Source organism: Passer domesticus, chromosome 1, assembly GCF_036417665.1.
Source record: "Passer domesticus isolate bPasDom1 chromosome 1, bPasDom1.hap1, whole genome shotgun sequence".
In the NCBI taxonomy this organism is placed as follows: domain Eukaryota; kingdom Metazoa; phylum Chordata; class Aves; order Passeriformes; family Passeridae; genus Passer; species Passer domesticus.
Window position 1 is genome coordinate 147,129,641 of NC_087474.1, and position 27,363 is coordinate 147,157,003.

At 38.6% G+C, this 27,363-nt stretch overlaps 1 long non-coding RNA gene across 5 annotated transcripts; it reads right to left on the reverse strand.

Moving 5' to 3' along the window:
• Positions 1–3,281: 3,281 nt before the first annotated feature.
• On the reverse strand, positions 3,282–27,237 carry LOC135283981 (uncharacterized). 5 transcript variants are annotated; one of them, XR_010349563.1, is made up of 9 exons: positions 27,069–27,237; positions 26,791–26,949; positions 23,714–26,701; positions 17,258–17,342; positions 16,716–16,986; positions 16,527–16,594; positions 12,393–12,447; positions 11,003–11,099; positions 9,337–10,258 (listed from the first exon to the last, which is right to left on the reverse strand). It is a non-coding gene; the product is annotated as an uncharacterized LOC135283981 (long non-coding RNA). The 5 variants fall into 5 exon arrangements; XR_010349560.1 differs by lacking the exons at positions 9,337–10,258; positions 11,003–11,099 and adding exons at positions 3,282–4,558; positions 5,919–5,949 and having other exon boundaries at positions 26,791–27,237; XR_010349556.1 differs by having other exon boundaries at positions 26,791–27,237.
• Between the last annotated feature and the right edge of the window lie 126 nt (positions 27,238–27,363).

Here is a 27,363-nt window from a genome sequence, read left to right on the forward strand (position 1 = left end):
TAAAAAGCCAGAAAGAGGTGAGATAGTTTGTTCAGTGGATGCTGAATCACAGCAGAAAATAGTCTCCTCCTCCTTCTAACAAGAGGGAAGACTCTGCAGGCCTCAGCAATGCTTTTCTGCTCCACAATAGAAGGAAAGCAAGTTGAAAGTTTTGCCCAGGGGATTTCTCAGCTCCAGAACTCATTGGAAAAGAAATAGGGAAATGCCACTTTTTATGTGTGTTTAATTCTAAAAAACAATCAAAGCATTCCTCTAAGTTATTTTAGAAGGTGCAAAAAGAGTCTTTGTTTTCCTCTAATTTCCTCTAACAGCCACTCAAGATCACACTATTAGTGCTAAAATCTTCTATCAGAAATTAAACTTCTTGGTCATATACAAGATACAAGAATTATTACTCTTTTTCCATTCCTCTTTTTATTTTTTATTTTTTTGGTTGCCTGTAGGAAATGAAAATTGAATCTTCAAATAATGCTGTTAGCTAATTATTAGCAGGACCGAGCAAATCCTCATCAGCTGATGCTTTTTTATAATACACTAATTAGCATAAAATTAACATAATCCTATAAATTAAATGTTTCATTTGAAGAAAAGACTTAAACCTGCATGTCTAAACTGAGCCTGTTTTAACTGTTCTCAGGTTCTCAAATCTTGTAATAAGCACAAATAAAAACTTCTTAGTTGCTCTGTCAGAAAAAATAGTTAAGCACTGTTCCCATTTTACAGAGAAACTGGTTCCAAAGCACAGAAATACTTAGGTGAAAAGTAAAAAAAGAGCATTTGTGCCAGATCTGGGAACAGAACTGTTATCTGGTGCCTTCTAGGCATTTGCTTTAACCACATCCTTCCTTCCAATACACTGCAACTTCCTTCCACCAAACATTTCTTTATTGCTTATTTCTTCTGCTAAAGCACCTGAAATCTAAGTGGAAAAAATAATGCAAAAACTTTACACAAGGAATTCATGTCTCTCTTTTGTTCTTTTTTTTCTTTATTATTCTGGTGAAAACATTTCCTGGAAATTCAGAGGAATGTTGTGGACTGAAGTGCTGCACAAAGGTACTTATCAATAATATCACCAAATGGCATGATTACCTAGGAGTACAAGCAAATATTCTGTATTAAAGTCATGCTTCTGTATTTAAAATATCAGGCCTTGGTAATATTTGCATGAAGAGCAATGAAGGCAGAGCGGGATACTCTGGCAAAGTTTTAGCTCTTAAGATACCTTGTGCTCACAATGGCATTTTGCTCTGGAAGAGGCATTTGCCCCTGTACAGAGTAGCTTCTCCTCTCCCTGAACAACTATGTATATGTAAATAAGATAAACTACATTTGGAATTTAATGCTCCTGCACCACTTTTTTTTTTTTTCCTTTTGCAGAAGTGCCTTTCAAAGCACTGGTTGGAAGGGGAGTAAGCTACTGTCAGAGCATGTTAGGAGATGATGTTAGTTTAAATTCATAATTATGCAGACCTCACCTGAAATATAAGTACAAGATCAAATATTAAGTATTTTATCATTTTTAGCATATTTCAAGAAAAATGGCCAGGGCTATATTTTGAAATTTTGGTTAACTTATCTTAATGAACTCCCTCCCGTTATTTTGATAGATATGCTTATGTCTTTTTCAGTCATGAGAGGGGGAAAAAAAAGGAAGAGTAAGATGTATTTTTCATTCTCTCACTCCATCCCTAGTTTTGCTCACCTCACTAAACAGACAATTTACAATCACTTTATTAGCCTTCTTTCTAACTTTATATCCAAAAGCCCTTCTACTCCAGTGTCTCTCTTTTCCTGGTGTCAGCCAACTGGCTGCAACTGCTTCAAAATCTCAAAAATTTTGTGCTAGTAACTCAGTCTAAAATTTTCAGACAGTGTATTAGGCTGAAGTAAATTGTGCACAGATGCTGTGCCATTGGGGTTTTCTACCTCCTTATAATGGCTTTTAATTTGCTGTATTCAATTAATAGTTAATTTAAAAGGAATTTTAATGCAAGACATTTTCATGTGAAGTTTCTCACTTGCACTACAAATTACACTGAGCTTTGTGTACAAATGTGGTGATTCTCACCCTGTTTAGTATCATGAAATCTAAAATACAGACCTGTTTTTTGAAGACTTTCTCTGCTCAGTTTTAAAAAACCTCATGGAAAATTTCTGCATTTTGTACTAGATTTAAAGCAAAACCAGCCCAAATGGTTTCGTTTATTTTATTACCATGTTTCATGCCCCCAAATACACTGATAACAGCCTCTTTCTTAAGACTTCTAAGCTTAATTGCCTTGATAGTGTGAAGCAATAGCTGATTGGGGAAATAATAAGTATTTTTCCATTATTTTTAGGTCAATCAATTTATTTGGCTTAAAATTTTGGTGTTAATATTTCTTAAAATCAAAAATATTTAAATCTTTTTTAAGAATACTGCCACTTGTATTTTATGCAATTCAATTTGCTTCTCTAAAGAGTCTATCTAAATTCCATTAATGTCTTGCCAATCATATTTTTTTAAGTTCTTCTTTAGTCTCCAACAGCCCTGCAGTTTTCACCATTTTCTTTTGTGAATTTTCCTTTATGAAGTCCCTTTCCTGAGCACAGTATTTGTCCATGTTGGTGGTACCTGAGTGGAAAAGAAAGGTATGGCAGGGAGGATTGATGTGACCAAGCAAAGAACCTGCCAAGAATTTCAAAACATAAATACTTCTTTCGATGTGAGTCCAACTTCAAACTAACAGCACCAGTTTGTTTAAAGTAAATTGCAAATTCTCCCATAAATATTAAGGGCATTTTTTGTCCAAATGACTGTAAATGCAAGGCAGGGTTTTCTGGATGAGATCTCTTCCATGTTTCATGTTGCTTGGTTTCAGGACACCTGTTCTGTTGTGGTAAGAGAATGGTCTGACCTGTCATTTCTGGCATGGGAACTGTCATGCAGCTCAGCTGCATCTCCATTACTTTTCCATGGACCAGAGCACTCTTTCAAGGGGCTGAAAGTAAAGACCAGGTGTATGGCTTTGTTCTCCTTAGTAAAATATCTCCTCCAGCAATCTGTGGTGCTGGGGAGCTAACATGGATCATTCTCAAGCAAGCAAGGGAAAAAGAGATTTGTTTTGATCTAGACTACCAGCTCTCCAAAAGCAGGGATAAGAAGAAAGGTGAGGTGACCTTTTCAGCTGTAGCTGCTATTCTGGAAACACCTTCCTAAAATGAACCAACTAGTAAAGCCTTGAGAGCTGGCTAAATCTCTTCATACATAAGCAGGAAGTCACAAAACATGGGCGATTTGTGACATTGTAAAAGCCTGTGAAAGTGATAGGCAAGAAGGGAAATTGCCCAGGAACTAAAATTTGACCTCTTTCATCCTATTGGTAGCAAAACTTTGCAGTGCTGCCAGAGGAAATGAATCAACAGAACTCAATTTATGAACACACAAGATCAGACAAAACTGACATTAAACATTTACTGAGCTTTCAAAATAGGAGCAGCACTTCACATATCAATACTTAACAGAAAAACATGGTTTTAACCTTCTTTTTAATGAGCAGCTCAAGGGAATTAAATATTTTGGGTATTTCAGGAGTAAGTTACAACATAGGTGAATCTGATAGGATTTGCATTATCTGGTATCAGGTAGGAGCTGTATATCAGAAAGCAAGCTGTAACAGAAGGCCCTGTCCCATGGATGAAATATACATTGAGTGTTTATTTTCTGAGATTGAATATCCAGTCCCCAAGGTGAAACAATAATGAATGACATCTTACTGACTGCCCAGACAGATCTTATGTTGCACTTTCAGATAATATGTAGTAATTTGATATCAGTACTCATAAAATCTTGTGTTCATGGAAACCAAAGAAATAGAAACTACTTTGCTCGAGCTGAGTTATAAGTTAATAAGATAAATGAGGGGGGGTTGTGTTTTGATTTTGTTGTAGTTTTTTTTTTTTAATTTTTTATTTGTGTTTTAATTAGTTTGGATATATTTCATTTAATTTATGATGTGTTGGGATTTCACATTTATATTTTTGTTTCAATACACGTGGCCAACATACTATATAGTTTGATTTCTTTTTAAAAGTCTTTACGTTCCTCCTTGTGTGAGATGCAGAAAACACATAGGCCTTCATTTTGAGAGCTTGATTAGGGAAGTGATTATACTTGCACAGACACTGTTAGTCTGCTAGACAGATGCTCTAGCTTTTGGTCTCCTGAAACTAGACATTAAGCTTAAAATTAATGTTGATCAAAAAAGAAGGACCATGCCCATGAAAATATTTTGAAAAAAAATTAATAGGTTTTCAAAAAGTTTTTCAGAGAGTTATTTTCCTTAATTCTGACAAAAAGTCAGTGTTTTCATGGAAAGAAAATATGACTGATTAAAAATATGGTTTGCTTGGAAAAAACCCAAACCAATTTTATTTCATGAAGCCGACCATCAGAATATGCGACCAAAGCCTTTAGACAGAGCGTGTGTACCCTGAATTCCAGCCTACCAGGAAATGCCCTCACTCTGCAGTCTGCAGCTACGTAGACAGGTTTGTCACATGAAAGGTGTGAGACCTGGGAGTAAAAAGAGAAATAATATTTATTTAGATTATAAAAGGTACACTACTGAAATGGAACCTATCCAAGCCTCAAAGCTGCTTCAATGGAATTAGAATGACCACTTCTATTTCCTACTACTAAATAAATGGGGCATATCATTATAGCAGTCTGACCACTGCCACAATAAAAGCATCTTGTGCATCTCCAAAGATCCATAGAAGTTCCTAAACTGACCCAAGACATTAGGAGTTGAAAATCCACAGGCAAATACGGGTCTACTGCTAGTGGTTGTTGATTAATCTGTAAATTATGTGGAAAAGCGAAATAATTTTAACAGGTTCCATCTGCAATTAAACTGTAAGTCATATCAATGTCATGTATTGCTTTAGAAGGGAAAATTGCTGTCTGTATTACTGAGGATACTTGACTGCCCAGAATTTTTTTTTTCAAAATGCAGGCTTTCGTGATTCACATCTAGGAGTCTTCAAAGTGTTATTTAACTAATACACAGAATTAATTAGACAAGGGAAATAACAAGGTAAATTTAACTTTACTTCTGAAAACACAATATTCAGAATTTGAGTTTACGCAAAATTAAAAGACCACTTCCAAGCAATGACAGTAGTCAAATTTTTTACCAGCTTGCTAGGAGGAGAACTTGATATTTCTAGAACATTAAAGCATATTAGAATTTATTATAATTACATTTTTTTTCTAAAACAGAATAATTTATTTTCTGCTTAGATGACCGCACTACTCTTCCCTGGGTTTAGGGATCCCAATCCTGGGTCATGTTAAGAAAGCTCTTCTCTCTAAATGTTGCTTTCTTTACATATTATTCCTCTCTTCTTTTACAGTGAAGGGAGGGAATGGAATTAAATCTGCAATGAATTCAAATAATTACATTTACAATCTACATATATCACCAAACAAAGCTTTAGTAGTACTGATTAACAAAAGAAACTGAAGATGAAACCTCTAGCTTATTGTAATGCTGTTTCACATAATATTAGAAGTACTTGGCACACACTTCATGTTCAAAGCAATACAGAAACATTAAGTGATTAACCTACATGCAACTTAATGCCTTCTGCCAAGACTGCTGTACACAAGCAAGTCACTGGAAGAAAAAAGAACTAAAACCAGATTTAATCTGAGAATATGAATAACAGTTATAACAATTCTTTTAATTTTTCATCTAGGCTTTTGCCCAACATATTTTACATTTTTTTAATGAACAGAAGACCAAAACTTCTGGTTCTTAGTTGCTCAGAAGTCACACTGAACTCACAAGTAGAGATATAAAGCCTGAGTATCCACAACTGACAACTGGAAGACTAGACTGACTGGATTATATATTGTGTATAGCACTTACCCTCTAAAATTCTGTCACCCCCTGGCAGCTGCTGAACAGGAAAAAAAAAGAAAAAAAAAAAAAAGAAAAATGTAACACAGTATAAATGAAGAACACAAAACCATGTAAAGGGAGGTTTTACTATTTAAGGAAGCACAAAGGACTAAGGAAGGCTTTCTTGCTGAAACAAGAAACAAATTCTGACTTTTGCCCATTGTTCTGGGCAAAAGTCAGAATTTCTGAATAACACAGACCTACTCTGGGGTTGTGGGGTTTTGGCTTTGATTTCCTCATTTATTTATTATTTTCCACTGTTATTTTCTGAATTAATCACAGTCTCTGCCTCCATGGTGGAAAGACATTCTTTTGCTCCTTCTGCATGGCAAATAATTTGCTCTCTACTACATATCTTGTAATCCTTCTCTTTACTCCTCCCCTTCAGTCAAGAAGGTGGACAGTGAGCTGAAAAGTCTGCTGAAAAGGAGTTAGTGATCCATTTAACTCAGCAGCAGACCACAAGTTGCTGGAAAAAGCAAGCACCCACAGCAGCAGTAAAGAGCCCCTGGCTGTGCCTCTTTGCACAAAGCAGATCACCCTGCAAAAAATGCATATTTCTTCTGCTCTTTAAACCCCACAGTTACAGGTACATTTTATCTCCAATGTAGATACATACACATTCCTCCAAACAAAAATCCTTTTGAATATGACTGTCTCCACCTTTTAAACATGTACCACAGTTTTACAAGGTCTTTGGTGAGTGTAGGGCTAGCGGGAGCTGGCATGAGACAGGTGATTGTTTATGGAATTGTAAGAGGGAACAGAGTTGTACCAGCCAGTAGGCAGGTGGGGTCAAGATGCCTTCATTTCAATATGGATAAAAAGACAAATATACTATAATGTATGAAAACATACAAGGAAAAACAAGCAAAGGAATGGGAAAAGGCAGAAGAAAACAAGCTAGGGAATGAGGCCAGAGGGATAAATTACAAAATATAAGTCTTTGGAAAAAAAATTACCTTCTGTGATTTTTTTCTGGACAAGCATCAGAAAGAGTTAGCTTGGTGACAAGAGCAAGTGAGGAGGAGATACTAGAGACCACTTGAAGTAGCAGCAAGGAGATGGACACAGACTAAGAGCAGCAGGGTGCTGCAGAGCCATGTATGCCTTGCCCACTGTCCCAGCGCTTCGGAAGCCATGGCACGCTCAGCCAGCCAGCAAAGACCTGCCAACACAATCACAAGCTGGTTCCACTGATTCAGTCTCCCACCCACTGGAAGGGGCTGGGAGGATCCTGGAGGTGGAGGGAGGACAGTCCTTTCATCCTCTCCTTCTCCTCCTCCCATCATCACTGGCAATATTTCTCTGCTCTCACTCTTTCCATGAAGCAGACGGCGGGGGCGGGGGTAAGGAGAAGGGAAGAGGGGAGGTGGGGTGCTGGTGCCCCAGCGTGGCAGCTGGGTGGGCTGGGGGTTCCTGGGGAACTGCAGGAGCCATGCAGAACCTGGCTGCTCGCACGTCCATCAGCACATCTCTCCACTTGTGGAGTGGGGAGGGGAATATTGGATATCACTTTGGTCGGGGCTGAATCTATAATTGAGAAGATGAGAGTTCATTATAGATTTTGGCCTTGGAGTGCTTGTCTTGGCAAGAGGCTTAGCTGAGTGTTAAAATCATTACCAAGTGGCCTAAATCTAAACAAACACCCACCTTTTCCATTTATTACCAGGATGAAATGACTTGCCGTACAGAACTGAAATACCTATAGTTGTCAGCTTCTCATTTCCCAGTGGTGCATAAAATTCCCTCTCTTACGGCTGCCTTTCCCTATGGTCTAGCTTTTCCTTATGTTATTCTACTGACAAGAACTATGTATTAAATTACAAGTTATCTGTCACAGAATGAGAATTTCACTTCACACCAGACAGAGGTCTGTTATACAGAGCTAAGAGTTCCTTTTTCTCTGATGTACTACTGCAAAGGAAGGCAAAGGTAAGTAAAAAAAAAAAAAAAAAAAAAAAAGATAAGATGACTCTAACATGATGGTAGAGGATAATTCAGGCATGTACAGCAAGGGAGACATTTCTCATCTTATGAATAAGTATCTGTATAGAACCAGACAATATTCTTACAACTGTGGTTTTTTGTCACTGCAAGCAGACTGGTGAAATTGTAGGTGTGGAGGAATGACTGTAGTTATTTTAGAGGTTTCTTTCCCCATATTTTTCACTGAGAAGCCTCTCTATATTGTTCCAGCCTCCATGAATGCTTCAGGAACTGTGACCCATTTCACAATTCATTCACACAGAGTACAGCCATTAGCATGCAGAAACCACAGCACTCTCCCGAAGAGAACAACTTTTTATTATTACAAAGGAGATAAAAATGATATATTATATATTATGTTTCATCATTGAAAACCACCATCCATGAAATATCCCTCTCTTTCTACCTCCTTATCTAAAGAAAGGCTGAAAAGAGAAGAAATAAGTTACTGATTGGGGGACTTTCCCCCTTATTTTATTTGTATGTGCAGAAAATACACACAAAGAAACATGTAAAGTAAATCACTCAAAAGAGTGATTGGAAACAAATTTAAATGAGTAGTGTTTAAATAATTAACACCTGCCAAAGTAGGAACAGAGGTCTTATTGCTGATATTAAATCATATCCTTTAACGTCTGAAACAGATGACAGTAAGTAATTCCAAAACAGTCAAGACAGGAAACCAATTTTTAGTTCTTGGAAAGTTGAATTAGTTTCAATAAAGTTGATAAAAAGCCTATTTTGATTTTGCTAATTCTACTATGGAAAGCCAGTTTTACATTAATTTAATTTTTTTTTTTTTTTACTAATTTAATATACTGTAACTGAGCATTTTTGAATCGTGATTTAAAGTATATTCATTATTCAGTAAACTAATGATGTATGTTCCACCTGGCTGCTGCAGAGCCTGGTAAGTAAAAACTGTGAGTAGTATCTTGTTACCAAGAACAAATATTGGACTTGCCAAGTTTCCAGTCAGTAAATATAACTCACAATAGCTATGCCAGATAGGCAAATAAGGATGTTCCGTTACAGAAGAAAAACCAAAAAAGAGATACTGTGTAGCAGCTCAGTCTAAAAATTCAGCTCCATAAAAGCACCCGTTGCAGAAATTGGCAATTTTTGCCTGAGAGTAGACTGTGGTGTAACGGTTTGGAGCAATGCCTAGAGGTTTTTATTCAGGAAGAGTAAGTTAGAGAGAGTGTGTGTGTGTGTGTGTGTGTGTGTATGCGTGTATGTGCGTGTATGTTAAAATAACATCAATGTTGAAGCACATATGAGTAAAAGCAGAGCTATTCTGGCTGTCACCTCACTCCTAATTCTCCTCTGCCTCCTGGTACTTCATCAAACTTGTCCTGCATGGTTTGATCACAGGTTGCTAGTATTTGGGGACTCCTTTCAAACAAAAACCTGTCTGTCCATCTCTGACATTTTTTTCAGTGTCTGGACCTCCTACAGTCACTAATGGATGTTATCATTGCAGCATTGCCTTAAGGTGGGTCTGGGCATGCAATTCTGAGCCCAGCAGTTCAAAATTACTGTCCAAACCTCAAAGATGTGAAGTGTGGTCAAGATCATCACTCCCTGCTCCCTGGAGGACAGTACAACTCTTTTGGCAAGCAAGGACTTTCTGAGGGTAGAAATGGTCCACCGTTAAAAAAAATATGAAATTTTTTTTCAGTTAAATTGCAAAAAAAATAAATCCTTCAATAAAATAAAGACCATGACAAGTCTAACCAACTCCTCAAATGCAACTCTCAGGTCTTTGTCCTGCCTTCTCTCCCATAAAGAACTATCTGTTTGAAAAACTGTACATCTTAAAAAGCTGATTAAACCCATGCAGTGGTGCCATCTCTGAACACACAGCGGGTGCTTTGTGTTGCAAATCCATCTGAGCAGGCCTAGCAGTGCTAATAGCAATAGGAAGACCAAAATCAGACTGGTCAGCTGGAAACTTTGGCAAATGGCAACCCCAAATCCCCAAACTGTATGCATATGTTCTCCTATATGAAAAGGATGAAAGTACCAAATCATTTCAATGATGCATGGTCATATAATTTAATGTACAGCTGGCAGACATCCAGCTCCAGTAGCAATGGCTGTGGTACAAAGTTAATATAAAAGAGTACTTTACAGATGGGGCAACTAAGCTACACACAGATCAAGCTGTCACTTGTTGCTGCAGAATTTGAGTCCACCTTCTCAGTTAAAACATGCTTTTTCTGTATGCTGATTTCCAAAGCACAGCGAAGGATGTTTGAGTGGCTACAGCATTCCTCAATGAGTGCAGCAGAGAGGGGGAAATCCTGGTGGAAATCCTGGGGGGAAGAGGGAATATTTCAATGGCCTTCAATGGCCACAGATTAAATAAAACCGAAATACTGAATGCACTGACATGAGCTTCAGGCTGCCTTTGATTTTATAGTGCTCAGAATTAAGGACCTTCTTTCTATTTCCAAATGCTGTGTAAGTTTTCTTTACGAAAAACTGCACTTTTTTCTTAAAAAATCAAAAAAAATACACTTGACTTCTTACTGAAGAAAGGAAAGGGAAACTGAAAACTCCTTAATTTGTATTTGAAGCAAATAGACACAGAAAAGAGATTCAGAGTTTTGAAATGGAAGAAATAAAAGTGGGCTTTGCTATTTTTGCTTGTCCCCTACAGTGAAAATTTGCACTCTGCATTCACTTATTCCACCCCAACCCCCCCAGAAGTCCTTTATTAAGAACATAGAGAGATATTATTGAATCAGCTTTGTTCCTTGAGATATAAATTTAAAAGTAGATCTCTCAAAAACTGTATCTTCTTTAGTAGTTATGGCAGGGCCCTTACTGTATTTGAAACTAAACATTGGTAAAATCAATCAAGCTCACTTTATGTCCTTACATTCCTCACTTTATTTTTTTTTTATTTTATTTAAGAAACCACTTCCTAACTGCAGGCCAGCAAAATATTTGGGGGCTAAAATTAACAACTTGAAACCAAATTTTTTAATATAAAAAAAGGGAATTAAGTTAGAATGTAAGAGGAGGTTTTCCAGATTGCCTGAGCAGATGCATACCTGTCCAGTCCCCAGGGCTGGCTGCACCTGTGGGAGCCTCTGCTCCCTTCCTGCTGTGACAAGTGCTGCTCCAGGTGTCCCAGGAGAGGCAAGAGCTCTGTGGAGCAGAGCCAACAGCACTGCAGTCACTGGAAAATGTTTGCATTCCCTGCAGCTCTTTCATGACACAGTACCATTGACCTTTACAGATCAGCAGAGTGGTATTATTTTAACTCTTCTCCCTTTTTGAAGATATCTGAGACAATAGGACACTTAAGGAGTCCAATATTTTCAGTCTAAATGCAGTGCTATAACATAGGAAATATACCACCATTCTGACAGTGATGTTCTTTTAACAAATTCTATTTTAATGGAATACATGGATTAAAAATTAAGTCTATAAATTAACCTAGGAGCTGGATGTGAGTAGGTTATTGCTGGAGAAGAGCACCACATTTAACAATATTGTACAAAGAGAAACTGACAAGGCTGTGCCAGCTCATATAACATTATTTTAATCAGTTATGGGCTAATGACAAGAATAGAAATGAGACACAATTTAATGAAATAATACTTTCCAGCTTTCCTTGGTCAGACACGGTTTACCAGGTTATCTCCATTCTCCAAATAGCTGCACCCTATCCAGTAAAAATTATTAACTCCTCTTCATATTGGCTATGAAATCCCCACTCTGCCTTCTTGTTCTTCCTTGTCTAGTTTTCCAATTTGGGTATCTACTTCTTCCTCTCTTTTTTTTTTACCTTTCTGGTAACACGTAGTCAAAAATGTGAATCTATCAATTCTTACAGATATCAATTCTTACAGTCGATCTTTCTTACAGATCTTCACTTTCTGTTTCCTCTCTCTATTTTCTAACTCTTTTGCTTTTATTTTATATGTTTTATTTTGACCCAATACAATTCCTTTGGAGAAGCCCATGGACAGAATGGTACCCCAAAGCATGTTTATTGAGCCCACCAGAAATGCACACTGGCTTTGGCTGCATGTGCAAGGCTTTGTTTCCCCTGCACTTATGTGCAAACCAGATAATTCACTGTATATTTGCCACTGTAGTTTGTTAGTCTATGCTTTGACAATATTTTGCATGACTAGAAGCATTCAGTTAGAGAACAGCACCACTTGAGAAGGTGGCCCATTTCATACCTAAAATAATGGATGATTTAATATCCTAAATTAAAATCACCAAAAGTCACAAGCTGCACAGTGAATATCCATATTCTTCATTGCATACTTATAATTAATAAAACAGTCAATTCATCTCAACACACAGACTTTAGGAATGGGGAAAATTAAATACATTGGTGAGATATTTCACTAGTTTTAGTAGTTTTATGGCCTGAAATAATAAATACAGCTTTTCTGCAAAATTGCTGTAGAGAACGTCTCTTACCTTTCTTCTTTCAAGAAGCCTGTGAATTTTCTGAAGTTCATAAGTTGTTTGTCTACTGCAAAAGAATAAATGGTAAAAATACAAATATAACTTATCCTAAGTTTTGATTGTTCACTCACTACCCACTTAGATATTTTACAGGCAGTCTTTATGTGTATTAAAGTGACCACAGGACCAAAAATTCAGCAAGATTATTATTACGGAAATAAAACAAAAAGCACCCAGAATACTGTTTGCTCTGTCATAACTTTTTACAGTGAAGGAAAAAAACGAATGATTTAAGTAATTTTGCCCACAAACATGCTATAAAACCAGTGAATCTTCAGCCTTGGTTGTTTTGTGCCCGTGTCTGCAAAAGGAAAGCTATTAGCAAGGACCTGACATTGGGACAGTGGGTGTTCCCACTGAATCCTGGAGGTCAAAGACAGTCAATGCTACTCTTATTGACTCAAAAATCTCTAAAGCAGTGCCTTATATAGCAAATTATATGTCCTGAGAGTTCATGTAAGATACTGTGCTTTAATTCTGTGAATAATGTAGAGTTCAGCATCATTAACCAATCTGATTTATAATGAAAATTAATTATTGTGGTCATTAGAGTAAATGGCTTCTGTCATCTGCAAAGACATAATTGGTACAGAAAATTGTTTCATAGCTAAGGAACAATCAATCAACATGGGCTGAACATGCACATGTATTTTTTTCCTCCCTGTTCTCTCACACAATGAAAATCCATATACAGAGTGAGGGTCTGGGATGCAAAGCAGCTCCTTCACCAATGAGTGATGAGCTGAGGCAGACCCATCCCATACAAAATGAGAAGCTCAGAAATGGTGTAGGGAGGGAGACATGAGGCTTATATGGCTAAAACCATGTTCCATCCTCCTGCAGCCAGTACCACCTTGGCCAATGCCAGCAAGGAGTGACTACTTAGCAGTTCTCTCAGCAAATCTGCATCAGACACATACAGCACAGTGTTTATACTTGTCTCTTTAATTCCACCTTCACTGGTATGTAATGAAAGGGAGCTCAAATATTACTAATATTATTATTGCTATTATTAAAATTATTAAGGCAGCTAAAGTGCAAAAAAATGTGCTTCTCCTTCCATTCATCCTTTTGAAACCAAAATACTTGGTAGAACTATAACAGATGCAACATTAAAAGAAAACTTTCTTCTTTCCAATCTCCAGCCGTCTCTCAGAAGCATGAAATTAATACTGTAGTTAATTTGAATTTCCTGTGTTGTTTGGTTGGTTGCCTCTGGTTCAGAAATATATCATATGCAGAGGTGGGAATTTTCCAAACCACATCTGACAATAGAACAAAGCTTGAATGAATCATTTGAAAAAACTTATGATTAACCCATCTTTCAATTAAAATCTTCCAAGAATATAATGTCTTTATTCAGCAAAGATTACTGCAAAAAAGGGTACCTTTCGCATTTAAGATCCTGTAAAAAGCAGAGACATAGAAAAACAACATGGAGGAAGCAAAAAGATTTTAAATTGTTTAGGCACTCCTTTAAGAGTTTGTATTTGTCTTTTTTTAAAACTTGTCTACCTAAAAATTTTAGTTTATTTATGTAACATCTAAACCCACTAAGCTACTTTATTTTTAGACAATTTAGCAAAAGCATTATTAATTTCAAAAGACACACACATACACATACATTGTGTGCTTAATTTCTTTCTTTTTTTTTAATAGGTAAGCAAAACCAACCAGATTTTATTTATATTACTTATATTAATACAAACCATTCTTGGAACTCTTAGAATCTGCCTGCCAAGGACTTCACAACATTACAACTTTTTCAACTGTGTTAGGCTGAAAACAGTTAAACTGATGCAATTCTTTGTATGTTGAATGGCTTCAGAAACAGAGAATGCTGAAAGGTTGTTCTGTGGGATAAGAGATTGCTTGTCCTAATCTGCTCCATTCCCCAATCTGTTCTTTAAACCCATTCCAGATGATCTGGAATATTCGGAACCATAAATGTATTGAGTCTGGAAATTTGGAAGGAGAAAGTATTGAAACCAGAAAACCTGACTTCCTTAAGGAAGAATACAGGAACATGTGAGTTCTTGCCAGAAGGTTTGTCCTGGGTTCTGTATTCAGCTTCTGGGATGTTATTTAATATAAAAGCTGTTTTTTCCATAAGATAAGCCATTGTTCTTTGTATAGTCTCATACCAGAAGAACAATTAGCATTTTAAGGAAGGGATTTACCCCACAGATCCCTGTAGCATAATCACAGCATTTTCACATCTATGTGGATCTTGTTTCACTTTGTCAATCAAGATAACTAAACCTAAATCTATCAAAGATGTTTATTCTGGAACATTGAGGCATATCTGCACATAATTTACAGCAGCAATAATGCAATGTTGAATGTGACTATCTCCTTGAGAGGACTGCAGGAGCATTTCAAAGACATTAAGATAATAGTTGCTGTTCTTTTGTCACTGAAAAAAATATTTCAAAGCAGTAAGGCTGACTGGTTAATTTTTAAAGACTACAGACCAAAGAACACTGAATAAGACCACAGAAGGAAACTAAAACATCTAAACTGGTATTAGGCTACTATCATACTCTGAAAATTAACCTTTGCCTCTTCTTCAAGCCCACAAAGTACCATTTTTCTACACTGGTGAACAGCCATGAGGCAGCCCCGTCATAGGCAAAGTGATTCATCCAATATTTCTTACCAGAAAACTCCTCAGTGGCAAGAGCTGGAATCTGAAATGTTGAACATCTAACTTCCAATCTCATCTCCTTTTTCTGAGATTATAAACACAATTACTTCCACCACTGTAAACAAAATCATCCTAAGTGGTTTTAGTGTCTTCTGCAGTACATAATTTTGAAATGATTCAATACTAAACAGTACCTCTCTCAATTGCTGTAACCTATAGAAACATAACTGCCTATATGAAGGCTCAAACAATCATGACCAACACAGATGTTCTCTTTTTTCTTTTCTTTTTTTCTTTTTACCACAGAATAAATGAGTTTTTGATTTAAAAACATTTGCAATCTGCTGAAAATCCCAAGTTTGGCAGTAGATGATGTCAGGTTTTCAGTGAAATGCAACACTGATAAGCCACAGACAACAGTGTTGTGTAAGTTATTGTCAATCATGGGAGGAAAAAAAAAAGAGTTACAGATTATTTTCAAGGAAAAAATAAAAGATATATTTTGGGCTGACCTGGCTATGGATGTCAAAACAAGTTTCAATGGCACTGGATCCTGCCTTTGATTGAAATGTTTTCATTATAGAGTATAAATTATCACACTGCTAATAATACTGAAGATGTAGGTAGGTGGCCAAGATAAACACGCCTTGTGGCAGAGGATGGGGTGGACTATTTGAAGAATGATGGGGACAAGCAGCTGTCACCCAATTCTTGTGTGTGCTATAATCAAGATCACTGAATAGAAGGAATGTATTGAGAAAGAAGCATTTGTATATTCTTTCCCTTTCCCAGGCTGCAGCATTCTTATATGCATAAATTCTCCAGACCTGTCACGTTTTCCATTCCTTATGCTGCTTTTATGGATTCATGCACACAGGGGAGAAAGGTTTTATGTAGCCAATAAAAAAATGTGAATGTGTAGGTATATAAACATGTAGAGTAGCTTATAATAATTTCCAAACTGTACAAACTAAGAAGAAAAGAATGAAAAGTCAATAAGAGAATTATTCTAATAGCTTTTATGAATGTGCCCCTTCCACTGCTGTTGCCTACAGCTGACAGTAGCTGAACAATGAAAACACATTGGAAGACTGACTGAAACCCAGTATTTCCCCAGTGCAGGTATGTCTGGTCCTTTCTTTGCGGGCAAAACCTCTGGAAGGGATTATGAATTACAAGCAGTAAAAATACAAAGGCAACAGCTCTGCAGATGAATGGGGCAAAATTCAGATAAAATTGAGCTGAGTAGAAAATAAAGCAGAAGCACAACATTTTCATTAAACTTGCAGGGTGAAGCAAGTTAACAATAAAAATTACATGTTTCTGTTGTAATAGGTAGGGCATGGTTTCTGTTTGGTCTGACCAGAAATGGGCATTTTTTACAAAACTTCCCCTTATGTCTGATCCACACAACTGCTCACTATGCTATGTTCATTTACCCTTGCACAGATCCAGTGAAGGCAGTCAGAAGAGGAACTGGATTTGAAGACGGGTAGGTCCAGAATCTCTGGGAAAGGAAGGAACACAAATATCAGAACTCCCACCCCTGCTGTCAACACACAGAATAGACTCAGCTCATGCTTGGAGTCTCTATGACAAGCTGACATAGCTGACATTTGGGTACTTACCTCCCTTTATTTATCAGCTGAGTAAATTTCATACAAAAATCACAGAGGCAATAAATATCGAGCATTGCAAATTTTATATCCACAGAATAAATGCAGCATCCAATGGCTTTAATGCTCCACATAGGTATTGCCTCAGCTTGCCAACTTCAGAGTGGAACCACACTTTAAATATTCTGCAGACTGTAGTTAAGTGCTGTAGTATGTTAAACTTTCCAGTCTTACATATTTCAATTGATTCTTTGTTCTCCTCTTTCAGAACAGGTTAATGAAGCTGAAGAAAAGGAGAGGAGGTTTGGCCATTCAATAAAACTGCAACATATGGAAAATCCAACATGTCAGGGAATTCTAGGAGCAAGCTAACACGTCTATTCTGGTGAGACTAGTATGAATGGCTACTTATTCTTCTGTTCCTTTCCTAAATTAAGGATTTATAAGACCTTCTACACACACAAATTAGGTGTCATATCAGCTGCTTGAAGAAGAGATTGCAATATTTTTTTCCAAAAAGAGAAACTAAGGCAGATAAATGTTAAATGACTTACCCAAGACTGCAGTAGAGTCCAAGCTACACTCTACACTCCTGGAGTTCCTGTCCCATTTATGAATCCTCATCCCACACTACCTCCCCTTGCAAAAAAAAAGGGGGAAGTTAAAGAAGATTACTTCAAGTTAATCCTGATACATTTTCAGGGTCCTTGCTTGTGCTGGAGTGTCTAGGTGGATGTGCACCCAAATAGACAGGAAATCAAAATACTTGCCTTTTCAATTAAATATTACAAAGTTTTCCAGTTCCAGATATATATATAAAGTGCATTTTTAGCAGAAGGATTTAAAGGGATAACATAAAAGTCAGGAAGTTAAAAACAGAACATCAAAGTCACAGTAATTAGCTCCACATGTCTAGCTGATAATGAGAGATGTATTTTTTCTTTTTTAATAAAGAAAATGAAGACACCAGAGTGGATGCTACTTGATTAAATAAGCTATGTAATTGCTATGGCCCTATAATCACAAAGTCAGGGCTCATCCCTTCGCTCAGACCATGAGTGCATCCGTGCCACATACAATTCCTGTGCACAAAGGAAAGAAACATTCATAAATAACCCTGCTCCATGAGTGTGTCTGGGAGAAAATTTCTTGTAAATGTCAAGAATGGCTGATAATAACTGAGAAGACAAGCAGAGAAGAGGAAACCATTCTCTGTGTGCATTTGCGAGCTGGTTTGGCCACAGCATGATCAGTAGGTCACAATTTGGCACAACAATTTCTATTTAACTAGAAGTTCCTCCCAAATATGCAAAATGAGCTTACAAGCTGTGGGAGCTCAGCCTCTATCAAAGGAAGCCCTGCAAAATTCTCTCAAAGAAAGTAAAATTAAGCATGTTTTTCTATATGCCTTCAAAACAACCACTGCCAGTGTCCAAAAATATTTTAAAAGCCAACAGTTTAGCAAATTACTGTAAAATATATTGAAAGGTACCTGTTGTAGTCAGGATTCTTACACGTCTTCCTATTAGAAGTACCCCTTTTGCAAAGAAATTTATTCTCATTATCCCAACTCCACCACTGTTGCCTAATCCCATGCATTCCTCTCAACATCTACCTGCTCAATCCTCACTCACCACTACGGCTCACGCACTCCATAATATAGCAGTTACTTTAGGTTCAGCTGTAAATAATGCATGCCCATGCCTGCCATCTAAATCCTCTTAAGTTAGAAGTTATTTCCAGTCATAAAATCATAGAAATTAGAGGAAGAAAAGACCTATTAGGTCATTTAGACCAAAACCCCATGCCAAGGCAGGATTGTTTCCTGCAGTACACTTTCTACTGCTTTGTCCAGTCTAGTTTTAAATGTCTCTGGGGAACACTTTAAATGTCTCCGAAGCGGTGTTGCTTCTGCTTCCCTCCGAAGGATTTTCCAAGGCTGAGAGCCATGCTTGACAAGTGAGTCATGCTTGTTTGAAAGCGCTGGTCCTGGTAAAGCTCTATGGCCTTAGCTCACGCCTTTTGATGCCTGATTAGCATTGTCTAGAGCATGTCAGCTGAGGTCTTTGAGAAGGAAAAGTGTATGAGGAGTTCACTGTTTCTGCTGCAGCTCTGTGCAATTAATTGGAAGTAATTTAGTGCTGGCAGGCTGGCAAAGTTTGCAGCACTTTCATTGCTTTGGGATGTTGTGAGACCACATCTGTTTTATCCTGCAGCCTCTGTCAAATGTATCTTTACCTGTCTGGGTGCTACCTGCTACAGGGTGAGTGTACCACAGTGAGAACACTATGCCACACAGGCACTTGTATCATTGAAGAAAAAGACCTGTCAAGCAAGGCAAAAAGAATGATGTGCTGTGTACAACTCATTCATAGTTTGGGGAAGGAAATTTAAGGAGGAAAAGAGTAATATTCTTTCCTGAGGAGTTTCTGGTACTTCAAGCACTGGCTTGATGTTCAGATCAGAAATGCATAGGATTGGTCTTGGGCTCAATCTGCTACAGCATCTGACCAGTTTTCTGAGGGTACGGACTGATGGCAGCTAAAGCATGCATGAAATGCTCTGTCAGCTATCTAATGCACAGAAGAAGCTTGGAAAAAAAGAGTGCTCACATTGTGAAACAGGATGTGAAGGGATGGAAGTGTGGTGTGGGAGCAGTGTTGGAAAATCACCTTTCAGCAGAGCTCATTTTGACCCAGTCACACACAGTGTGAAACTGCTTTAGAGCAACACTGCGTCACTAAAATCCAAATACAGAGTAAGTGGGACTCACCGATGTAGCAACAGGGCAGAGCAGTGAGAAAAGGCCACCTTATGATAGAAGTACATGTAGTTCAGTTTCGAAGTAAAGAATTGTTTTGGATGTTGTCTAGGATCAGCTGAACTTCAAAAGCTGTGACAAACACAACTAACAAAGTGTGTTGTGCCTAACTTAACTAAGTCCTAAAAACATATTGTCTTCTAAGTTTATCTTAAAGCAAGATAGCCTTGCCTGGAAGGTAGTACCATGTCTACACAGGAGAACAGAAAACTGCATAGGAAACTGAGGACTGGTTCTCCACTGTCATCTGAGGAAACAAAAGAGATCATATAAACAAGCAAGGAGGAAAAAAAAAAAAAAAGAACACAGCATTTATTCAAGTTAAAACTTATGCAAAAGCTGATCTGCTTGCAAGCTTACTCCAGCAAAGACATATGCCAGCTGAGCTGTGCAGCTACCCATTGACACCAATGACCATGCCAGGACATTCACACTGTCCCATTCCCTCTCCAGAACCAAGGCTCCTCCAGCCTTTTGCTTCCACAGAAAACCACAACCCTCAGACAGAAATACGAAGAGAAATTACTTTCCAAATGAAGTTTGTAGGATTTATCATGGAAGAGCATGTTCATGCATGTGCATTTTGTGGAAAGGGGAGAACAGCACAAAATGGCAATTACAAGACTGATGATCTCTAATCTTCTCAGTGATGCTTGTAGAGGATAGATGAGTTGTCAGCACTTCCTCAGCCATTTGCCACACTGTCCCACAGCTCATGTCCAGACCAAAGAACTACATATACAAAATATCATATGACTCCTTTAATGCCTAACCTATACAATTCTGCACAAAGGCTCACTATATTGTGAGAAATTATGCAAAATGTGATGACAGAAAACTTTTAACTAGAGACCAGTTCCTCTATGAGATCTCCTGAGGAAGGAATGTTCCTTCAGCCAATGCTCTTCTACAGAAGCATTCATGTCATCTCCCATGCTTCATGCCCCGCTTCACCTAAAATTCCAGCTGTGGTAGGTTGTGCCACTGTAAAGAAGCAAATAAGTAAATAAAAGTTAAGCCAGCATATTTAAGCAAGCACCGATGCACTTCAGCTGCTCTGGTCCTGGCTCTGTTTCACTCCTCACACACAGGCTGGAAGAAAGGAGCTGCAGATTTCTCGTGGGATGCAAAGTGTTCTGAGCCAAATGAGTCAACAACTTCCACACCAGCTCAGGCAGATGTCTCCAGGTGCTGAAGTGGTAAGGACAGCAATGGAGGATTGGCAGACTAACATGATGACTTGCTTTGCCACAGACAGAGAGAGGCTGAGAAAGGCAAAACAGTGAACAGAGGCTGGATTGAGGTAGGATGAGAAAGTTGTTCACGACCTGGCCCTGAATTTTCTACCCACAGGAGCAAGCTGGTGTTATGATGGCTGTGACCACAGCAGCTATCAGACTCCTCAGTCAGCATCAGCAACACTAAAAGCCTGGAGGAGAAGGCAGGGAAAACAGCTATCCTACAAACCCACCTCCAAGTTGTACAAGAATGCCGCAGCATCATGACCTGTTACTAAACCTCTGTGTTCATCTGGAAAGAGCTTTTCCATCCAGAGGCTGAGTCCTGCACACAACCTCTCACACAGACAGGAATTCTGTACGTTTGTGGTTTCCACTGTCTACCAGCCCAACTAATGCAGTGACAGCTCAGAAGGTGCTGAGCAAACTGCAGATCAGATTGTTTCACACGAGGCATTCCTGCCCATCCTGCAGCACCACTGGGCAGCAGTAGGCTGAGCAATGAGAGGAACAGAGGTGACACTCCGTGACAAACCACAGAAGGAAAGTGGAAAGGGAGTAGGTCCTCTCTACAGTCTCTTTAGTTGAGTACACAGATAAGGGCTTCTTGAAAACAGATAAGGATTTCTTGAAAGCTTCCTGATCATGGTCTATTCCTCTTAGGCCTTAATAGAGATTTAGTTTGTTCAATCTTCTCTTTGGTTAATGGAAATAAAACTGATGGATAAAAATCTTCCCTAGGAATATACATACAAAAATGTGGTTGTAAAGATGCCCTCATTGCAGCCACCCATGCTCTGACTGGCAGCTGCTCAGAAAACATAATTTCTTGAATACAAAATACTAAGTAACACCATATTTCTTAGCTCATGTCCCACCACAGTTTCATTTCAGCACAGCAAAACCTCATTAATTCGCACTTTGCTTATCCACACACCTTATAATTCACACGTAAAAACAGCAGTCAGCAAAGATTTAGCAACAATGTGCTTTATTGAGGTCTCATGTTGCTGAGATTTCATTATTCCTGCAAAATACGCTACCGTTCATTCACTAGTACAGTAAGATTTCAACATCACCATAAATATATCAACCTAGAGATAGGTTCACACTAGCAAAGTTTGGCTCCAAAGTCCATGACTAGGAAATGCCAAAGTTTTAAGCTGGAGGAAAAATAGTTGTGCATAAAGGCAAAATGAAACTAGATTACGATCACAGCTTGTGGTGTTTCCTGCATTATTGTATTTCTTTGCCTTTTAAAAGCACCTTTTCATAGGTTATACTAAGAAATGAATTCTTACTTGCATCCAGAGAAACTTGTAGCACAGAATACAGAGGAGGCTTTAACACACATTTGTAGTTTTTCAGCTCTGGAAATATCTTCAGGAATTCTGGACAAAGGGTCTTTAATGGTCCCAGTGCAATTCACAGGTGCTTTTATTGCAGTCACTAAACCATCCCAAAAATCTTTCCCCCCTGCTCCCCAGCAGTTATTGATTATTGGGAAGCAAATGAGAACCCTGAGCTTCAAGAGATGTTTTTTTACTGGCAAACACATGGTGGGTAGGAGCCTTGTACAGCTGCTTCACACTGGGCCAGTGCAGCAAGGCAAGCCATAGGAGTCAAGATACTCACAGCTCAATTTGTGTGACAGGTATGGAAATTTGAGGGTTTGGAGATTGTGTGAAGTTTAGGCTTACAAATTAATTTCAGAGAGTCTGGAGAAACTATAGCAACAAGCAGTATGAAGCATGTGCTGGTCATTACATTTGGGACTTGGACAAACCAAAGGGAGGTTAAGATGTGTGTGACCCTCTCTTCTACATGCTAAAAGACTTTCCACTGCTACCTAACTCAGTGCCTTGGCTCTTACTGTGGCTGGTTGATTGTTAAAGCTTCCTTTAAGAAGACTGCATTTTCTTGAAGTTCAAGCCTTCAACTCTTCAGGGTTAAGCCTGCCTCCCTTCTCTACCTCTAGGCATAAACACATATCAGACTCACACTTCTAGCCCAAGGGCTGCCTCACCCTCACCTCCTCCCTCTTCTGAAGACAAAGAGCAAGAACACCCCATTTCCACTCCCTTCTATACCCAGTTCTCCACCCCACTTGTTATATTATTCTCAAATTCTACACTATATCAGTTTCTTTGCCTGTTTAAAGTCTGTTGAGTAGTAATTTTTAATAAAATATTTAAATGAATTTGTAAATGTTGAGAGGTATCCCTTCACAGAGCACAAAGGACTGCATTACTCAAGCAGTGTTTTTCTTTCATCGTTCTGTAAAAATAGAGTTTCGTTCCAACTGCCATGTTTATTCCTATGTTCTGCTTATTTCAAGAAAAGATGTAACTATTTTCATGCAACTTGTATCAGAAATTACGGGAGTATTTACTATTGGTGTACGCTGCTTGTCTGAGGTTTCAAGAACACAAAGGATAAGTCCCTAATAACAGCAATGTATGTATCTTTGTATGGACAACAGGGTAACATAGTTATTACCATTTTATAAGGTTTTCCCATTTGATTTTAACATCAACAATTTTCTTTAGCAGAAAAGCTGTTAAACTGATCTCAGGAATAACCTCTTTGTTCCACAACTGTTGCTCCACACCTCCTTCTGCCCACTTCCCCTGCAACCGTGTGCCAGATCACAACAGATAACTGAGGCCTATTGCAAATTTCAACCACATGATTTAAGTCACAGGTTTGCCATGTCTACACAAAAGCTCTTTAGTATCTGAGCTCTTCTTGGATGTCTGTAAAACTACTTCAACACCCAAAATTTAAAGGTATGAAACCGCAGAAACAACTGTCAGACTAGTGCAATGATGCGAAACAGAAGTCAATGCTCTGTCTTGCAAGATGTGAGAAAATCCTTGGCACACACAGAAAACTCAATTCCCACAAAGTTTAAAACCTTAATACCATTATAAATTTATCTGGTGACTTGCCTCCAGCCTGTGCTGTTTTCGTCCTGGTTCTACTGCAGCTCAGGATGACCTTCTCATCCACACAAATATCCAGTCTTTCCTGGGTTTGCTCAATCTTTAGCCTGAAAAACATCTCAGAAGAGAAAGTTGCACAGTCCAGCTCCACATGCGTAAAACATGTTCCTACTTGTGCTTGTTTACCACCTACACAAACAACTTTATTTCTCTCACCATTTCCTAAAAAGGCCCTACTGCCATGCTTGCACCTGTCAGGAGTGAGAATGCATTTGAGGCAGCTTTTGAAAAGTCATTTTGCTTCAGTGTGGTAACACGATGGGAAATGCAGGCTTTGTCACAGAAAACATGGTTCACATCCTCCCAGAGCTGATTCATTCCTGTCCTTTGGGGAGAGCAGCAAGAGCTGCAGAGAAGCAGCAGTGCAAGTCATCTCAAGAATCTGAGGTGATTATTCAGCTGCCATTTGCTCTTCCTATTCCCCTCATTACAAATGCAGATCAAAACACCCTGCAACTGTGCAATATATGCTTCAAATATTCTAATCTGCATTCTTCTGATAAGAAAATGAGACATATATGTTTATATCCAAACTATAAGAGGACCAATCAGCAAACTGGTGACTATTTCAGTTTGGGTATTCCTTAAAATATTAACTGAAAACAGATCTCAGGAATCCAGACTAATTTTTTTTTACTATTCTCCCTGCCAGTGGAGGTAAAACATATCTTCTTTCTAGTAAAAGAGGGAGAAACAAATGATGCAAATGAGTAAGCAAAGAGAGTTGCACTCCCTGTAGTTAAGCTTGCTGATATCCCTTGCATTTAGAAATTCTCAAAGGATATAAGTAAGTTTACTATTAGAAAACACAAATTTTTCCAACAGGAAGATCAAATTACTTAAAAAAAAAATAAAGCCAAAGAAGTGAGAGAAAAGATTTAAATTTTTCAACACAGAGAAAGGTGATACTGCTCTTCTCTCTCTGTTTTCAATATGTTCACAGTTTATAACAATAATCGTGAACATCTAGATTAGATGCTTTTTGACAGTTCATGCCTGGGTTAAAGGCTCTGTTTTACTTGTGGACCTCAGCTGTGCCATCCAGTCACTGTGGCTCAAAGAAGCCTACCATGATCAGCTCACCTTCCAGTGTATTTCAGGGCACTGTGGAAAGACCACTAGAAGAAAGATAGAAAAATCATGGTTTGGTGCTCTCCCCAGTCTAGTTATGTACAAAATTTCTAGACGAAAATATGTGACCGCATGCCATGAGATCAGTGCGTGTCAGACTCACCATGCTTGAATCGCATGGACAAACAGTACCCAAGAAAACTACAGACAAATTTCTAGAATTCTCAAACTCTTGCCAGACAAGATTTCTCTGCTTGGACATATCAGGAAAATGCTTATGGCTATTTGGAAGCCCAATATCAGCAAGGATTAGGAATCATGAAGAGCTGGCTGGTTTTTGTCAGCCCTCTTACTGTTGCAGCCTCTTCTGTGCCTGTCAGAGACACACAGCAACCAGATTCAAAACTAAGCACCAAGATTTTCAGTGCTTTTGTTTCCTGTGAGATCAGTTAAGAAAATCTTTTTTAATCAGGAAAGAAGAGCAAGGTGCAAACTCAGGACCTCCTCCTTCATCATGTGTTTCATAAAATCATTGAATATCTGTTAAGCTGCATTTGATGTGCACCAAGAACAAGGAGGAAAAGTTGCCCACAGCCAAGTGTGATGAGGATGTTTTAAATCTCTCTTAGGAGCACCCCAGAGGAACTGGAGAGGCTCTAAATTAAAGGCTACAGGTGTTCTATACCAGACATGCCCATTTAGACACTTTGCCCTGATGCTTTTTATAACATTCTCCTCCAGGATCCTTTTATGTTTCATATTCTTTTATTGCAGCACCAATTAGCTGAAACAACGATATGAACCCCTAACCCTGCTGTGAATATTAAAGAATGCTGGGGATTGAAATAGAGAGCACTACCAGAGAAATAAAGCGGACATTTTAGACAGAATTAGAGGACAATAGAAGTCTTTTTAGTTAGTCTTGATAAACTGCATTTCAGGCGGATTCAGGAAGTGTATTTAGGGACTGCAATAATTTTATGCATTTGTATATTTGGTAAGATACCTCATCATGTGCACAGCTCCTGGTGCATGAGGACTTTTTATTAACTGGCACTCTCAAGCTCACATAAAGATCAATAATAAAACCACTCTTATGCATGATGAAATACCTAACTATCACCCAGTCACACAGTGTTTAAGAGACCACGGTGGGTCGTCTGGTCCAATGTCCCTGCTCAAGCAGAGCACATTGGGCAGCTTTGCATTTATCCTGACTCCAGACAGGACAGGGTCAATTTTTTTTTTGCAGTAGCCAGAAGGGGCACAGCCAGAACCCAGAGGTTGTTCTATACCACCTCATGTCATTTTCCAAGGGTGGGGTGAAGGAACTCTCTTCTGAGGAGAAAGGGTTCCTTCCAGTCAAGCAAGAGTGGCAAAGGGAGTGGTGAGGGGGTCCTGCTTCCCAGCTGGATAGACCTGCTGGGTGACACCAGTTCTGAGCCAGAGGGAGTGGTTGGATAGTGCTGGATCTGAGCTGGAAGCAGTGGGGTAGCGTGGCAGAGGGAGCAGTTGGGTATTTCCTATTGCTGGAGGTTTCCACAGTGAGCAATGACGTTTCTTTTCTTGGACCCTCTGTCATTATTGCTGTTCTTACTGTTTTTCTTACTGATTGCTGTTTCCAGTAAATTGCCCTTATTTCAACCCATGATCTTTATACCCTTTGTTCCTCCAATTCTCCTTTTCATTCCATTGCAGGGGAGAAGAAGTGAAAGGAGGGAACAAGCAAGTGCCTGGCTTGGAGTGGTTTCTGTGGGAAGACTTAATTGGAGAATACCATTCCTAAACCGTGACAGCTTTCAGACAGTTTTTTAATATGCACAGTGAGGGAGACTCCATAACCTCTTCAGTACCATCATTCACCTGAAAGCAGTCAAAAAACATTTTTTAATCTCATTTGACAAAATTATGTTGTCAGGTACATGAATGCTGCAAGAAAAGTCTAGCATTACCCATGTCATCTAGAAATGGAGAGTGATCAAGTGATAAGCTGCCCTGAGAGTTTTGAGGAGTTTCCAGTTCAGTCCTTTGGATGGGGTCTTTGTTTTAATCCTTAAGTGTGTTGCAACACTTCCATTTTGTAGGGCAATTTGCAAACTGATAGCACTGTCCTACCTCTCCATGCCATGGAAAGAGAATTACATGCACTGTGACACTCTGCCTATGCAGACACCTACAAGATTCCATTGTTCTTTCCTCCCCATTGCCCCTCTGCTGTAGAATTCCCCACCTACTGGGCATGCACTAAGCACCTCCTTATACTTCAAGGAATATTTTAAGTAGATTTCCTTCAGAACTCTTCATGAGATTTCCATCATTAAGACATGAGTTTTGCTTCCTTTCAGAACTCTCTGCCCGGGTAGAATGTCATAAAGCCAGGCAGGCAAGTGTGGTTCCAGGAGCACTAAGGGAAGGAGAAGCTCAGTCCTGAACACTGACCTGGTCTTAGGCCTGCTAGCTCATGCTGCATCTGAGCACACACCCATTTGGAATCAGTGAACTTTCAAATCATCCTGCACCTCCAC